The sequence below is a fragment of the Triturus cristatus genome, chromosome 1_2, assembly GCF_964204655.1.
Source record: "Triturus cristatus chromosome 1_2, aTriCri1.1, whole genome shotgun sequence".
Classification (NCBI taxonomy): domain Eukaryota; kingdom Metazoa; phylum Chordata; class Amphibia; order Caudata; family Salamandridae; genus Triturus; species Triturus cristatus.
This window is the reverse complement of record NC_140580.1, coordinates 961,112,992-961,131,709: the sequence shown is the minus strand read 5'-3', so window position 1 is coordinate 961,131,709 and position 18,718 is coordinate 961,112,992.

The following is an 18,718-nucleotide window of genomic DNA, read 5'->3' as shown; positions in this document are numbered from 1 at the left end:
TCTGGAATATGTATAGGTCTAACTGGAAGCAAACACTCTCCTGGTCTCAATAACAGTTGTGGGAAATTTCAGAAGTTATGTGACTTGACAAAGAATTAAACCTAGGCAAATGGAAATGAGGTGTATGTAATGAGGAAGGGGACCTATATATAGATGGGGTGTTGCTCACGCTAGAACATGGCAAGGGTTTTTTTTCAATTAGGGAAGGGAAATTTTTGCATTATTGGGTGGTCTTGCGACCAGCACAGAAGGAATAGAGAACATCTAAGGAGGAACCCTATAGATCTAACACACTGAATTAATACTACAATTGGATCAAGGAACAGGAGTTATTATTCGTATATAAGAGGGATTATTAAGGTCTGTTACAATAATTGCACCACTGACCGTTAGACAAAAGTGGGAAGCGGACTATGATGAAACCTTCCGAGACAAACATCAGGTCGAGGTGCTAATACTTATAAGGCAAAGCATCCAGCAATGCAAGGTTCAGACTGCTATAATTTAATTATGTACACAGAACATTAGCTACACCAGCAATGCTTCACAAATTATACCACACTAAACGTGCAGACTGCCCTAAGTGCAAAAAGTCAGAGGCCACATATCCTATTACATGGTCATTACCCCAAATCCACGATTACTGGGAACAGGTTGCGAACACCTACAATGATTGGATGCAAGTGGGAATCCAGGCATACCCCCCAGGCATTCCTGTTGGGCAGAAACTGCTGCACAAAAAAGAATGTTTACAGACCTTACATTAGTACCAGCGAGGAAAAGATTGGTAATACACTGGCGAAGTTCTAAAGCCCCAAGATGTGGGGGAATATTGTGTTGCCAAAGATATGTGGAGCAATTCCAATCATTGGAACTATGACAACCTGCCAGAAAATATACAGCTATGACATAAATGTTAGTGAATGTATGACGGTACTACTACTTGTACCACACATATGCCTTTACCATGCATACCATTACAACCCAAAGGCATGAGTGCTAAAGGCATACACTGTTGTGTAGTTCCTATAAAACTTATACAGGATCTGCGTGTTTAGACAACATGCACTGTAGGATTGGTGTCAGACTGATTCTAGACACCCCCACTGGGTATGTTGGCCTGTGTACCAGCTAGCTCACAGTGCCACTAGAAACTCTTCTTACCAAGGAGAGAATAGATATCGAACATGACAAACCTGATCCCTCAGGACCGTGGAAACAGTGTACCACTTTTCGCTCAGTCACTCATGCTCACTTCGTCTCAGAGATACACAGAATAAGCGGTAGGGACGTTTTCAATAAGTAATTATTGAGCAGTCATTATTCTAGTGTAAAATATGTGTGCTGAAACAATCATTAGACAGTAACAGATATAGATGATTAGAAGCACTAGGAAAGTAAAAGGATGGTAGACTTATAACATCTTGCTATAACCATGATTACAGGTAAGTATATAAAATACATGACAATATAATGCGTAATCCTACGATGCTTCCCTAACTAGATGTACCCAAGTGTACCTAGCATGTATGTAGGTGTTAAGCCAAGATGTTGTACCATACGATTACGGTATTTGCACTCTTGGAGTGCTTTTTCCATCTCGTTGGTTAGTGGGATGTCCATTACGTAGCAGAAAAATTACAGTCAGGATACCTGCTATTAGAAACAGGATCAGTGGAAGTCCTCCAAAATTGCTTCAGAATACGGAGTGTATAAAGTTTGGTATAACACCGAGGACCATCTGAAAGGTGCTTAACGGTCCAGAACCTATAGTCTTAAATAGGTGTACTATACCCGTCATATCAGATATGTTAAAGGTACAATTGACCATTTCTGAGAAATGGAAGGGGCAGTTTGTACATATGAGTGCTTGTATCTCAGCCGAGGACCTTGCAATCTGGAGATCAAAAGTTTCCCGGGCGGAGGTTAAGGGCACGGTTTTCTGTAGAAGCATGGCTTTCATTCTGCTCAGAGTATCAAACCGTATAAGAGAAACATTTAGTGAAGGCGATAACGGCACCTCCCTGACTGCATGTGTTGGTGGAAACAATACTTACATACAGCAAGTAACCCTGGAGCTCATGGTTACCAGATATGCGATGCCTGGAAGCATGCCACAACAACCTTGATCGTTCAGCATCAGGTAACTCCCATTCAAAAGTAGCTTGAATACCGGAGTAATCACAGCTGTTGGGGTACCCCTCAAGTGGCAAGATAGGCTTGCTACCGAACCATTGCAGGCCAAGTGCAACATAATATCCTGGCATATGAGAGATCCACTCAAAACGCTCTCGCAGTTTGTACCACTTCGAAACACTTCTCAATCCCCACTCCTGCATCAAAATCTGTACGGTAATTCCCAAGATTCCTTGATATATTCCCTACCCATTTCTTCATACCTGCCTGCCTGTTGTTGTTGCTCTAGGCAGTACTGAAACTAGAAAGTTGTGACCGGTAATGTTATATGGCCATGGATCAACCATTCTGTGGATGGTGATTCTGCCACAGTAAAAGGTAGTTTGTCCAGTTTTTCAATATGCAGCAGTCTATATTTTCTCCTCGCTGTGCCATTTTTATCTGTTTTTCCGTTAGATTGTATGGAGAAAATAGTGACGTAGTCTTGATAAAACGCCAAGGCACATAACCTGTGCGCAATGATTGCAGCGTCCAGCTTAATAACATATTAGAACGCAATTGTGACTGTTCGTGTTGTAGTATGGACAAATCTTGTTCTAGTACTTCAATAGCAGAAGATACAATGTTGCCCAGTGAATAAATCCTGGATGTTAAAGTAGTCATACTATTGTCAACTACGGCTAATTCCTTTTCTAAATTGATCCTATCGATTTCTTGTAGTCTCTCCGCTGCTTCTTACTGGGAGATTTTCCAACTTTCATTATAGACAGCATAATAGAAACTTTTCTGACGTGGATTTCTGGGACCTAGTAAAAAAATCGCTTATGTCCACATCGTCTGTGGGTTAGGATAAGTATTGGTTCACCTGTGTTAGTGTTGAGGTTCTTAGCCAATCGAGGCATAACTTCCCACCACCGCCGGAGGTTTTCTTTGTACATAGCGTGGGTCTGCCCTACGGATACTGAAACCTTCGGTGGTACCCCTGAATCTTTGACATCTATTAGTGTCTGTGGACCAAACCCCTTCCAATTGGAGTCTGATCTATTATATTGAAAAATGTCATCTAATGTAGCCCCTTTTAGTGATGTAAAATTGCCCTCGGCTTGTGATGGTGTTGGATTTTGAGGTGTATTTCAATCCTTGTTCTTGGCTATTCCAAGGCAGGAAGTCTCATTTAGAAACATAATCTGCAGATGAATGAGGCATGCTCTAGATAGCGCTTCTATTCCCTGGACTTGACAGTCTCTGGAACCCCAGGCTGATTTTAAGTCTATAGTGTCATTCCATAAGTCAAAATCCTGTTCAGACAGTTGGGTAATAATGAAAGCAGAGTAAATCTGTTTTGTGTTAGTCAACATATTTTTCAGTGCAGGTGTACGTGCATCCTTATAGTAATATGAGGATGGTTCTGAAATATTAAACCCTGAAAAATATGAAAATTTTTGTGCAAAAGTTTTCAAGCTACTTTACAGCGGTGTTGGGCAATGTTCCCATTGGTGATATGTGAAAACATTTCTAGGGTTACTGGATTTGTGTAGAAAATGATGACCATAATGTTTATAACAATACATTGTGTTAAAGTCTGATGTGTCTTCTAACATTTCATTGTTAGAAAATGCGGCAGATTGTTCTAAATCAGACAACATACTATTCAGAGTTTCAAAATCCCAATCATCAGAAAATGTACTGGAGGTAATGATATCATTCAAGGAAATTTTAAATAAATGTGGTATTTTTAAAAGTTCTGTCGGTCCGAATATATCATAATCAACCTTGTCCTATACTATATCATCGGGTATAGGAACTGCTGTAACACTGATGACAAGTCTCTTTGTTCACGATGTGATGAAACATGAGGTTTCAGGAGCAAGTTCACTTTTGATTGCTGCAGAGCTTTGCCGAAGGTAAGTTCCATTAACATGTTAGCAGAAGACAGCTAATAAGCCTGACCAGAAGAGAAAGAAAAGTATCCCGGTGCTTATCCAAAGTTCTATCCAAGGTGACACCAGGTAAGTCTCTTTAAGAAAAATGTATAAGTCTTTGATTTGTTGTTTACAAGAAATTGGGGCTGGCGTTGTTTTAGGTTCACTTGGATCCATGGAAAAGGTATCAAAGTCGATGAAATAGCCAGATGCAGCTCGATCTATAATAGGTAGCTCAGCAGGTTTTGTTGAACTTGTAGATTGCTCTTGTTGAGGCATGTTTATGTAGACATCAGTGTTAGGTCAAATTGAAATTTGTCTTTCTTTTTGATTTTGTATCCCTGGTTCAAGGGGAACGAGTTCCATCGCATTGCTTCTTAGTCAATCATTCTGTATGGGTGGCTCTTCAAAGGTGATCAGCCTTCTGTTTGAACTTCCTGTATGGTAGCGAGAGGAGTGCGTCAGGTACCCAGGAGCTCGCAAGGCCTACTATTCAGTATCGACCACATAGTGTGGTTTTATCAGATAAATGGAGATGAATCTTTTCTCCTCGTTTCCGGCAAGTGGCGGCAGAAGTACAGTTCTTGTTCCATCAACAGCCAGGACATGTACGGGCTTTCTGTATGATGGCACAAATTCTTTTTTGTCCATTATCTTTTCCCTGACCAGATCCCCGACTTTTGGAATCCTGACAGGTCTTGCCATGACTGGCTTTACTTCTCCAGTGGACATTGGTCTGTAGTGCCTGTGATTCATTCAGATCCTGTAAAACAGCTAAACATTTATAAATGTCAAAAGGTTTTTTATCCGCCACTGCGCCTTCACAATCAAGATCAGGTACCCACATTCTCGTCCCAAATAGGACCTCACAACGAGTGACCCCCCCACCATAGAGAGATTCTTGGCATGTTGTTTAGGGTCTCTGAACCCCATATAAGTGATTGACCCAACTACCACCCACGCCCAATACTCTAGCTGTTAACGATTGCTTTAAGTCCAGTTTCTTCTTCTCCACAACTGAATATCCTTCAGGATGGTACAGAGAGGAGTACCACAATGCTACACCCAAACCTCCCATGGCCTCCTTGTAAGCCCTAGAGCTAAACGCGGGCCACGGTCAGAATGTAATGTGCCAACTGCGTATGTCCCTATAAAGTCGCAAATCTTTGATAACCGTTCGAGCGTCAGCCGAGCGCTGAGGCCATACCCATAGTAATCTCGAGCAGGAATTCACTGCAACCATTATGTGCTTGTAAGACCCATCAGATTGTAAGGGGCCGCAGTGATCCAAATAGACACACGCAAGAGCTCTGTCTGATATCAATAATAGTGTCTGCGCTAGACGTGTTATGGTGGAGCCCTTCATCTGTTGACAGATGTCGCACTTTAAGACAATCTTTGGTCTGATTCATTAACCCTGGCAACCAATAGCGTTGTTTCAATAAAGAAACCATTACTCCTGCGTGTGCAGAGCCCAAACCCTCGGGTGCAGCCAATATTAAGCCTAATCTTTGATCCATGTTTGGTATTACTCTATCCCCCACTCCAGGAATTTGAGCAAATGGAACGCTGTTTGCATCTAACTTGTAGGAGTATTTGAGTGGAAAACCTTTCGAAGTGCCTTATTGTCTTTGAGTGATGCAATGACAGCTACCATAATCTGTCCGTCTATTCTCGTTTTTGAACGAGTGATTGCAGCTACAGACACAGCTTGTACTGCTCCCTTCACAGCTCCATCAGCCAATGAATTCCCTTCAACATGAACGCCATAACGTTGATGACTCAGCCTGTGTATCACGTGAGCTTTTGGTAGTTCGTTTTTCAACTTAGTTACCTGTTCCTATAGCATTTTGTGCTTAATTGTGCCACCTTTTGAGTCACTGTATGACTGCACACAGTAAAAAGAATTGCACACTATTAGTGTTGGGAATTTTTGATCCGTATTAATCAGTGCCAGTAAAAGAGCTTTTAGTTCTGCTAACTGAGCCGTGCAGTCTCCTAGAGACTGAGTCTTTGTACAGCTTGGATGGAACTTACCATCTCCCATACAACCTTTTACAATCACACACGCGGCGCTGTATTGTTGTTTGCTTCCTATGGCTGGTTGAGCAAATCTGTCAGTGTAATTTATGAATTCATACTGATCTAGAGGCATTATTTCATTCGGGAGATGATATTCTTGTTCGTATTGCAGGAATGCTTGTGTTTTTAGACTTGGATCATATCTGTATTCTGCATATGATGCAGTGAGAGAATTAGCCCATTGTATCCATCTCGGATATAAAACTTTAGCGTTAGGAACGCTTGCCTTTGTAACAGCCTCTAAGGCTGGTACTGGAGTCACAACAATTATTAATTTCCTCTTAGCCAGTCCTCTTTCTCACACTACAGCAGTCTGTACAACTGTCAGAATTTTTTCTGTGGATACGTAACGCATCTCAGCATTTGTGTACAAGTGTGATTGGTAAGCAATGGGTACTGTTTCTCCTGCATTATATGTGAGGTATGTGTGCCCAGATTGACCTGCAACTATACAGATCACCAGGTTGCGGACATTTACGCGTGTCTAAGCGTTTGGACGCTATCATGTCAGCCTGGAGGGAATAAAGTGTATCTGTGTGTTCTTGTGTCCATTGCCTAACTTAAAAATCAGGTCTTATGAGGTCGTAGAAAGGTTTCACCCTTTCTGCGTAATCCAAAATGTATGTCCTGACGAACTTTAGGAATCCCAGTATTGATTGGACATTTTTCAATGATTTGGGAGGTTGGAGCAGCACACACTTTTCTAAAAAGTTGGCTGCCAAGCTTTTCCCTTCACTTGAAAGCTCATATCCCAAAAATAGGACGCGGAGGTGCGCGATTTTTGATTTTTGTTAAGCTAAATTTGTAGCCTTCACTGATGAATCCCAAAATTTGGTGCTCACCCTGGTCAAGTGTTCCTCCAGGTCATCATCCGTCAGATAAATATCTACATAGGACAATGCCTCTTTGTCCAGATTTTTAAGTAACTCAGTTACTCTGGTGGAAAACAACCCCAGGCTATTTTTATATCCCTGGCAAGTCGACAAAATTGACGCTGGGAAATGCTGTCAAGTATCTGCTCTCCGGCGCTATATTCTGGCAGAAAAATCCATTTGAGATATCTAGCCTCATTTGTATTTTTTCCCGCATAATGTTAGTTATTAATGCGGCACTGTGTGCGTTTGGTACTTCAAATTTTTTGTGCATGAATTTAGATGTCTGTAATCCAAAACTAGACAATATGAATTGTTGGGTTTCATTACGGGAAACAAAGGATTATTAGTTGAGGATGTGCAAGTTTCAGCCACCCCCCTGGTATTCAAGTTGATCTGAGATCTCACTAACCTGCTTTTTAGCTTCTTGCTTTAGGAGATACGGTCTCTGTGGGGTTGGAGTAGATTTTAAAGGTATCACGTGGTGGGTCGACTCTTCATCCCATCCAACATGGTTTCGATATAGTGCTGGTGCAAGGGCTATTGCCCACTCCTGTGCATATGTAGGTTTTAAATGTTGGGGAACGAGGTCGAAAAAAGCTGGCATAATTACCGTTTCCCCTTTTGGGAAATCCATAACAATAGCAGAGAGCCAATCTTGTTCAGCTAATAAAATGTCATAGCCAAAAGTTAGGTTCTCTCAGAAGAGACCTTTTATTTTCCTGGTTTTGTCCCCCGCCATCCAGAGTGTTCTCATGTAACCTATGTGGGACGCTTACCCTAGTATCAGGCGTTTCCACCATGATATGTTCACTCAACTCCGCTGTCACCAGAAATTCCATCAGGTTCTAGTGAGCTATTGTTACTTCTGCTGCGCTGTCTAGCATCGTCAGAGCCCATTCAGTAGTGGAGTTCTCAGAATTCTGGGCATGTCTGATCTTGAGACCTGCTACTTTCTTCTTTTTTTAATGGAGGTTTAGGTTTTAGTTTTTCTTCTTGCTTAGGTGCGTGGTCCGCAGCGCGTTGCGTGTCTCTGGACGTTGTACGCTCCTCCTGTCTGTGTTCCAACCGTCCTTCTCTCTCTAAGGTTTTTATAAGAGCCCGGAAAGGAACAAGAGGAACGTGCATCAGTGTCCTGATACCGGTCAGTTTTTGTAATGCTGTCCCTATTCCTAAGGTTATACCTCCTTTCGGAGGGCTCCTGTGGAGGAGATCTACCTCTGGATTGACATCTATTGTCTTTATTCTTTTGTTGTTTGCTATGTTCCCATTTCTTCTTTGAAGAAGCAGGTGCTTGCTTATGGGTATCCTTTTCAGGGTTCCCCATTAGTTGAGGTTTTACTGGTCTAGCTCCCAAACTAGTTCTACCTTATTCTGCATAAGCAGTTTCAAATATTTTAGGTAATTCGGTCTCCTGTTGTAAAAGAGTGAAATCTCTCAAGGGGTGGCATATTGCCACTGATGCTGCTTCCCCTTTGATGAATGCTAATATTATTGCCGATACCTGGGCAAAGTTATTAACTTCATCCCTAAGTTCAGAGCAGGTTCTGCTCCATACTCGTTCTGTATCTGCCTCAATACGTCTGGTCTGACTGCTAATGAAGGGATAGCAGGAGTCCTGGTATATATTGCAGCGAAGACTGTACCCCAACAATCCTCTATCAGGGGAGCTATCCCCATTGGCAAGCAAATTGTTAGCATTCTATGCTTTTCTTGTGGACCAGTGTGTGGAAATACTGCATCTAGCTGTGTTATTTTTTGAGCTATCCAGAAAGGCATTTGCATAAGTTAGGTGGGCAATTTACCCATGACGGAGTGTAACGTTTGTGGTGTAATTTTAGTTGTAGAAGTTTGGACTGGTCCTGCTTGTGTAGCCGGTGTTGGCTGAAGTGTGAGTGTTCTCATCACGAACTGTCATGTTTCTGTAAAATGTATTAATTCTTTATGCTGTGTAAGTAAGTCTCCTCCTGGCATTTCGTCAATGTCAGGATGCGGTGTGTAGGCAGTTAATACTGGCCATGTTGCTCCGTCTCTTCCGAGCAGGCCAAGTCTTATTCTATTTCTTGTATGGGGTAAGGCACCTTTAAACCAGTATAAATATTCCTGGTAAATAAGTGGAATTTTAATGTCCTCGTACAGACAATATTAGTTTGGTATTTCATCTTCTATGTAGTAATGAAATGCCTTTGTTAATGCATTCGCCTGTGGTAATGTAACCCCTGAATAGAATACCTCTGTTCTAAATGATTCATGTGCCTCAATCACAAATGTTACCTGCCCACCTCTATATGTTTAACCGTATGCGGCTAGTTTTAGGGTGATGGCAGCTCTAACATTTTCTGAAATGTGTATCGCATCTGCATCTTCTTCTTCTCCTGAGAGGTTTAATGCAACCACAAGATCTTCCTGTACAGTCATTGTTTTAGTAAGAAGAGCCTTTCAAGGGAACTTTGATAAGGTTTTAAGCACAATAGGAACAATATGGCCTTCAAGCTTGATTAACCAACAGCCAATACATAGGATTTTGCCTTCTCAGATGTGGAAGACTTCGTACCCTCCCACTCCGGACATCTCTGGGGAAATGTGAGTAAGGGTCTCTGAGGAGAGCATGACTGAACAACTCAGATTCGACTGTTAAATAAGTTCCCAACCAATGTTGGTAGCACCATGTCGTCTAGTTCCTATAAAATCTATACAGGATCTGCGCGTTTAGACAACATGCACTGTAGGATTGGCGTCACACTGATTGTAGACACCCCCACCGGGTATGTTGGCCTGTGTACCAGCTAGCTCACAGTGTCACTAGAAACTCCTCTAACTAAGGAGAAACTAGTTCTTGGCAACTGTTGAACATGACAACCCTGATCCCTCAGGACCGTGGAAACAGTGCACTACTTTTCACTCAGTCACTCGAGCTCACTTAGTCTCAGAGATACACAGAATTAACAGCAGGGACGTTTTCAATCAGTATTTATTGAGCAGTCGTTATTCTAGTGTAAAATAGGTGTGCTGAAACAATCATTAGACAGTAACAGATATAGATGATTAGAAGCACTAGAAAAGTATAAGGATGGTAGAGTTCTACCATCTTGCTATAACCATGAATACAGGTAAGTATATAAAATACATGACAATATAATGCATACCCCTACAATGCTTTCCTAAATAGATGTACCTAAGTGTACCCAACATGTATGTAGGTGTTAAGCCAAGAATCCCTCTAGGATAAAGTCAACCCCTACTACCTGAAGTGAGAAACTGTGGGACCCCGTCTTGGTCTCGGGTTGGACACCCCACAAGGGATGTCAGACCACTGCGAGCTGAAGTATCTGCATGCAGGGGCTTCAGAGTCTCACGTCAGTGTGTCGGCATGGAAGTCCCGATCTCCTCCGACTATCTCAGCAATATGTGATGTTTATATACCCAAAGGTATCCCCAGGGGGGTCCTACCTAGCTGTGCCACTGTCGGACTTAGGATGACTTGGGGAATGAACCTTGCACATAGTTAATATGCAGGAGATGGTAGTCCTGCTGCATTTCCAAGGATCCTCATGCATAATTTAGGAGGCTAGTGTTCAGGAAAAAACCCACGTTGTGTGTGCAATATTGTAACTAGATAAAGGGTCGTCCTAGCAGCCTGTTATGTATGTAATGTAGGGATGAATATAGGTGAAACGTTGGGATGTTACCTGAGCCTATATTTGGGTACCTATATGGAATGTAACACTTGGTAAAAGTGTCCAAGGTATGTTACACCACCCCGACCCTACCTTAAAACACTACCCCTGCACGGCCCTCCCCCGACTCTCAGTCCTCTCCCTACCCAACAACACTACCCATCACAACCCTCACTGACCCTACCCTAAAACACTACCTCTGCATGAACCTCCCCCGGCCCTCAGCACCCCCCCCATCATCAAACACTACTCTGCACAACCCCCGACCCTACCGTAAACCACTATCCCTGCACGACCCTCCCCGACCTCCAGTCCTTCCCTGCCCTACAACACTACCCTGCACAACCCCCTACCCTAAACCACTACCCCTGCACGACCCCCCTACCCTAAACCACTACCCCTGTACAACCCTCCTCTGACCCCCCAGTCTTCTCCCTACCCTAAAACACTACTCTGCATGACCCCACAGACCCTACCTTAAAACACTACCCTTGCAAGACCCTCCCCCGTCCTCTCCCTACCCTAAAACACTACCCTGCATGACCCCTGACTCTACCCTAAACCCTACCCCTGAACAACCCTACCCCTGATCCCCAGTCCTCTTATACCCTAAAACACTACCCCTTGTGACCCCCCTCAACCCTACACCCTAAAACACTACCCCCGACACCCTAAAAGAGTAACCCCCACCCCAGACCCCAATCCCCCTTACCTCTTCTGGTTACTGCGGTTGTCTGAGGAGTGGTGTACATTGTTGTGAGGAAACGTATGAGCCTCCGTTTCCTCACAAAGATGTGGATCACCTAGATTTGTTTTACAACGTATGTGCTTTTACCATACATACATTTACAACAACATTTGTTGTAAAGGCCTCCGTGGTAAAAGCACATGCATTGCAAATAATTTGTAGAAAGGACGATGGGTTGTTACAACGCATGCGTGGTAACACTTGCGTTGTAATGGCATGCAGGGTAACAGCCACGATGTAATGGCTGTTCCCCAAGTTAACTTGTACTTTGCAGTTTCCTCCAGGTGAATGCCCACCCTGAGGGGCAGTAAGAGCCGAGAACCAAGTGCTAGATCATGTGAATAACGAGCCAGACAAAGCAAAAACCAAAGGAAATGATGGACGGAGTGTTGAACATTGCAAGCACTCACCCCCAGTCAACCGATCTGGGTCTAATCCATCACCGTTCTTTAGCCCACTCTGCCACCCCAGTTCAGACATGGCCATATGCAAATCAGTCTGACCATGTGCCTCATGGGAACAGTGCAGCCCGAACTGCCAAGCCAGGTCTTCCCTGGACCGGAAACAAGCTTCCTAGGACCGGTTTCTGGCATTTCAGCCGTCTTCAGCCAGGCTTGCTTGAATCCAGTGGCAAAGTGAGCAAGGGACTCACCTCTGAGCATACCCTGCCAACTTATGGCGAACAAAGCAAAAACCAAAGGAAATGATGGACGGAGTGTTGAACATTGCAAGCACTCACCCCCAGTCAACCGATCTGGGTCTAATCCATCACCGTTTTTTAGCCCACTCTGCCACCCCAGTGGATTAAACCCAGATCAATTGACTGGGGGAGAGTGCTTGCAATGTTCAACACTCCGTCCATCATTTCCTTTGGTTTTTGCTTTGTTCGCCATAAGTTGGCAGGGTATGCTCAGACGTGAGTCCCTTGCTCACTTTGCCACTGGATTCAAGCAAGCCTGGCTGAAGACGGCTGAAATGCCAGAAACCAGTCCTAGGAAGCTTGTTTCCGGTCCCGGGAAGACATGGCTTGGCAGTTCGGGCTGGACTGTTCCCATGAGGCATAGGGTCAGACTGATTTGCATATGGCCATGTCTGAACTGGGGTGGCAGAGTGGGCTAAAGAACGGTGATGGATTAGACCCAGATCAGTTGACTGGGGGCGAGTGCTTGCAATGTTCAACACTCCGTCCAACATTTCCTTTGGTTTTTGCTAATGAGCCAGACACACAATGCTCTCTTATCATAGATACATGGAACGCAGAGGAACAATTGTTGCACATTGAATTTAATTAATTAGTCTACATTTCATTTTTTCTCACCTGCCACATTGTTAAAGGTGTGTGCACTTAGTAAACTACTTTTTAATATCTTGAAACGTTGTGTATATACATACACCGATTCAAAACGTTTTTTATAATCTATATCGATATAAAAATGTGAATATATATATGAATTTGTGAGCAATCTGAACCTTAATGATCTGAACCTCAGATTCAGTGGTGAAATCAGTAAATCATCGGTAAACTTTCTGGATCTGAAGGTCTTCGTCTCCGATGGAAGACTCTGTACATCCTTACACAGAAAACCTACGGCAGGGAACTCTGTTCTCCATTCTAATAGCTGCCATTTGGGTAAACTGATCAACAGCATCCCATATGGCGCGCTGTTAAGAATTAAAAGAAACTGCACCCAAGAGTGTGACTTTCGCTCAGCCGCAGCTGACAGTGAAGCCAGATTCCTCATGCGAGGATATTCAGAGGCTACGATACGTAGCGCTAGATGTAAAGTAGAATCAAGAGATAGAATCGAACTTATAAGTGGCATTTCTGCAACCAAACAAAAGAAGGATCAGTCTACATCTTCTTCCAACATGGATTGCAGATTGATTACTAGCTATGCTAGCAATCAAAATGCCCTTAGACAAATACTCAAGAAAAATTGGCAGATTCTTAAATCCGATCCAGTAATTGGGGAAGACTTACCTAAGGCACCGCAATTATCCTTTAGAAAGGCCAGATCATTACATGATGATCTGGTTCAAAGCCATTTTTCTATTGGAAGAAAAGATTGTTGTCTAGGTTCTATCAAGGGATTCTATCCATGGCGCAAGTGCAAGGCCTGTAAAAACAGCGAAAAGACCTTAACATATGAGGTTCCAGGCCTCAAATTCCGCAAAAGAATTCAAAAATTTATGAATTGCAATACTCCGTACACGGTGTATTGTCTAACCTGCCCTTGTGGCCTGAGGTACATTGGGAGCACCATACATCCCACCAAGATCAGGATCTTAGAACATCAGAGAGCCATTACCACAAATGACGTCAACTATCCAGTTGCACGTCATTTTAAAAGTTATCATGGCAGTAATAGGGACCTATTACGTTTCTTTTGCCTTGATCATGTTCCCATCAATATCCGAGGAGGAGATAGACTTCTCAAACTCCGTAGATTGGAGTCTCGATTTATAATTGATTTGCAAACTAAGATACCTCAGGGACTCAACAGCAGTGAGGAATTGGCGATACACCTCTGATTTGTAATTTACATCATCTTTTTTAACAATCTGTCAGCGTATCTCTTTATATAATGTTGAATGCCAGTGAAACCAGAATCCTCTCTGGATCAATGATGGTCGAGTAGGATATCATTTTTTCTTCCCACATCCATGAAATATGAACTATTACTTTATTTGTCCTTTCTCTAGGTATAGCTTTTTGCATTTTTTGGTGGATAATTAATTAGCCCAGATGTGATGTTTTAGAATTGGGCTTGTTCCTTTTCTTTGTATATTGAGGTCCTCGATTTTGAAACTGTCTGACCGGGTTGACAGAATATGCCCATCTGAGGGCTTTATAGTTATGCAATATCAACTTGGTTTTCAAAACCCTTTAATGATGTTAGCCCATTCAGGGCAGAATTGCAATAATGATATAGTTTAATGATTTAACAACAAAATATTGTTATATGTATATATTTTAGGTTGATGAATTATCTTTATTAAAATGAATTAATTCATTGTTTGATTATATTAACATGTTTAAAGATGGCTGAAACTTCTCTTTACTTGTAAATAAAGGGACCCCCTCACGATTAATTAAGGTCTAGGAGCTTGAGGGGAAAGTAAACAGTAATATGCAAAAAAAACTCCTCCATGACCTATATTCCTTTTATTCAAAATTAGATTAATACATGGGCTGATCAATAATTATAAGCCTAAATGCTATGCATGTTAAATCATATTCACAAAGACTTTGTTTTTTTTATAAAAATATATTCTTTTTATTCATTTCACAATGTCATAGAGGAGTTTTTTGCATATTACTGAAACTTCTCTTTATACATACTCATGAAGTCCTCTTTTGATGTTTGTTGAATGGAACACCGTACCACCAATCATTGTACGTTTTTGATTAAAATCGTGCTGTCTCGGGACGCCATGCAAAACTGACGAAGGCAGTCGCCGAAACGCGTCTTTTGTGTAAAGTTTGACCAAATAAATCTGGTTAAATCATTCCCCGCGAGTGCTGTACTTTGGAGCAGAGATATATATATATATATATATATATATATAAATAATTGTTAGACAAACGTGGAGCGACGAAGCACTTCTAAGTGTATTTTAATTTTGGCCAGTTTTTACAATAAATGTAATATGAAGAAGATCACACAATAGAACTCAATCCCTCCAGAAATACTGGAAACAATAAATTACCAATCAGTTATCCTTTCCTGGAGCTACTGTGAGTCTGAACCTACACCAAAAAAAAAAAAAAAAAAACACTTAACTGAGAAGCCCAGAACAAAACAAAAAAAGATAAAAATAACATAACTGTAAATATATGAAACATCTCTTTAAAAAAAATAAAAATGCTTGATCTCCAGATGGGACAAAGAAACCCCAAACATGGATAAACCCCAAAAAAGAAAGCAGTCAACCTAAACAAAAATACTGAGAAAAATTAACTTCAAACAAAGGATAAACAAATCTATCCTCATCTTGGATTTGAAAGGAAATATGCCAAAGTAACCTTTCCTTAACATATAAATGAACCGTAAAAACAAATAAAGAGTGCCAAGCTTTGTTGCCAGAGAACACTACTTCAGCTGCAGATAAATTCAATCCACCTCCGTGCATCCAGTCTAAACAAAGGAATTAGGGTGTGGCTGGAGTAGTTAGCACAAATGTTCCAGCTATGGGGCTGGTTGACAAGCTCGCCAGAATCTCGTGTGAACTCGGATGAGCTATGCTACTCTGCACAAATGAGTGCAAGTAATGAAAGGATCCCAAATAATCAACTACTTTGTATGTGGAGTGCTTTTAAAATGGTGAATTTTTTAAATTTAAAAAAATCTAATTTTTAGATGCATTAAATGCACGGACACCCGTTTGGATTGTATTGAAGGCATATTCGGATTTATGAGTTAAACACAATGTCAAGCTTGAAGCAATATTTGTGCCATTGTTAATTTATGAAAGCCACAGTCATCTTTTTAATATCTATTGGCTATTGACATCGAAATGTTAGCCCATTTGCTTTGGCAGCAGAAAAAAATGCATGAAAGTATTCAGAATTAAGGCCTAACACGGGGAAGCTTTAGATAACAATGTATGCACTCATATCCTGGGAGCTGGTGAAAGCTTAGGGGCATTAAGTAGGGTTCACAGTTTTGTGTGAATACTAATTCACTACTGTCAGATTATTTTGATATGTGTACAAGAAACTGTTTTTTTAATTATATCACTAAGGCTGGACACTCACATAGCGAGAGTCAAAACTGGCACACAACAATATAATTTGTTTGCTTGTGTTTTGCGAATGATAAGTTTATCATACTGTCTTTACCAACCAGTCAACCACTTCTCAACCACTTCTACACGAAGGCCTTCATCAGGAGTGGCCCAGTTAACTGTGAAATGTGCCATAAATGCTATTCCGACACCTATCAGTTTTGAGTTTTAGGATAACTATTGGCAGGTCAAACCTACTAATATTTTATCAAAGGTGAAAACTGTCTGGTGTGTATGATAAAGGCATCCAAATCTGCATCGGATTCCCCAAAAACTTGTAAGTGGCTTGATATCTATTCCACAACATAAATATCAACTCACTGGAGATTTTATCTGGGATGATTATTAAACAAATTGCCGGCCCACTGGTAATGATGGCCTATGTCTCAAGATCAAATTCCTTCCCTGGCTACCACTTAGCTGGCCAAAAATCTGAAATGATGATGCTTTTACAGAAAACATGAATGAATAATCTTTAAATGGATACTGAAAGATTTTGCCATTATGTTGACTAGGAGACTAAAGGCTTTACTACGGGTTTGGCGGTCTATGAAACACCGTACCCATGGGTCCAGTGTGACAGCAGTGAGCTCGGTGGTCCAATCGCCAAATTATGAGTGGGAGCACTAGCTTCAATTCAGCGGAAACGAAGATTTGGGGTGCGTACTCACCCCTTTCCTGTTCTTTCTGTCAGAGTTTGACATGATCCCTTTCTTCGGGTCCCCTCTACACAATAGCATCTTCGCCCCGAGGATTACGACCATGGTTGCGGGAATCTAAAAGAGAGTCCTTTTTGTACCATATACCCATTGCCTGAACTGCCCACATATGGGCCAGACTCCGGCAATGAGTAGGTGGAATTTTTCCACATGTATCATGCATATGTGTGCATTCGACACACATGCAGTCAAAAGGCTCACATAGGCATCAATATATATGGAAAACTAACCACCACTGATGCAAGTCACGCTGCGGTAAACTTGTAATACAGCAGTCTAAAGACCACCAGCACTGTGTTCTTCTGGCAGCCACAGAGTTCAGGGGGTTGGACCACCAAACTCGTGATAAGGCCTTAAGCAAGCTAGTCAATACCAACACAGAATATGTGAAGGTGAACATTGAGCTATTACACCAGTGTTGCTTGAAATTAGATCTCTGCATTTGGGCAAAGATCGCTGCTTTGATTCAATCTCCCAGTAACCTTTGATCCTTCAGTGCATAACTGCAAATACCTCGTTGTCCACTAACAAGAGAATAAAAAATATTGCTATGTTCATTTGGCATCCTCTTTTTGAATGCCACATTACTTTCTAACTTTATGTGGATCAATGCATCAACATAAAGCAACATGTTTCTCTCTTCCACTCGAATTTTCTCAGAGAACAGCGGGAAGGAAGAAAAAAATGTAAGCAGCCAAATGTTATCTTTTGGCTGTTAAATTTAGAAAAGTCAAAGTTTCATTGGAAAAAACTATAGGATGGAATGATGTTTGCATTTTTTGTTGTTGACCATTCAGTGCCCATGTTGGATGGTACTTTCCCCTTAATGGTGGGTGGGTTTAGGGGGACAGACATAGTTTAGCATTCACTGTTTCAGTACTTCCCTATAACTCATCTAAAAATAAACAGTTGAACTACATGGTTTTACAAAACCTTTTTTTTTTTTTTTAAATAAAGTCCTTACCCTAATCAACATTCTGCTAGAACAAATGCTCTTATGCTCTCTGCAAGGTGTCTGAAATCGGAGAAAGACGTGACTATATCTGCACCAACAAACACACCTACAAATTATCAAAGATAATCTACAAAGCAAGAACAGAAATGTGTTGGAGTAGGAGATACAAGGTGATTTTAATTTATCAGATCAAGAATGGGACGCATTTCTTAGTGGTGTAGAGAGTGCAATTGTTCAAACTGTCTAGCTTCAGCGATGGATACTATTTAACTCCTACTGGACACCGTAAAACGTAAAAAATTAGATCCAGCAGATAATCGACCTACTAGCAGTGTCCAGCACCTTATGAAAATACATTTCATATGCCAGTGGACTTCATTAGTCCTGGGAAAGGACTCCAAAAACTACAGGGCATCAAATCGCAAAAAAATCTCCAGCTTAGAGGAAGGAAAATAATGTATTATAAAGACAGAACTGTAGTTGAAAGGTTCCATCTGAATTAGACATCCGATTGGACAGTCTACTACGATACTTCTCTCGGAGGTTTCTGAATTAAGTGAGCAATCTATTAATACTTTCACCTCTTTTGACATGCTAAACTCCTAATGAATGACCTGTGTGGTTAGGAGAAGTATTCCCATTGTAAGGGCCCGTGGAGTCTAGTAGATACATAGATGTAACTTTTTTATGATTACATGCCCTTTTTAGGTCTCGCCTGACCCAGCGCTTGCGCTGGCCTGGCGAGACTTTAACTAAGGGCGTCAAATAATGCTACCGCCGGCCTATAATGCTACCGCCGGCCTACAGCTTGCGTGCGGG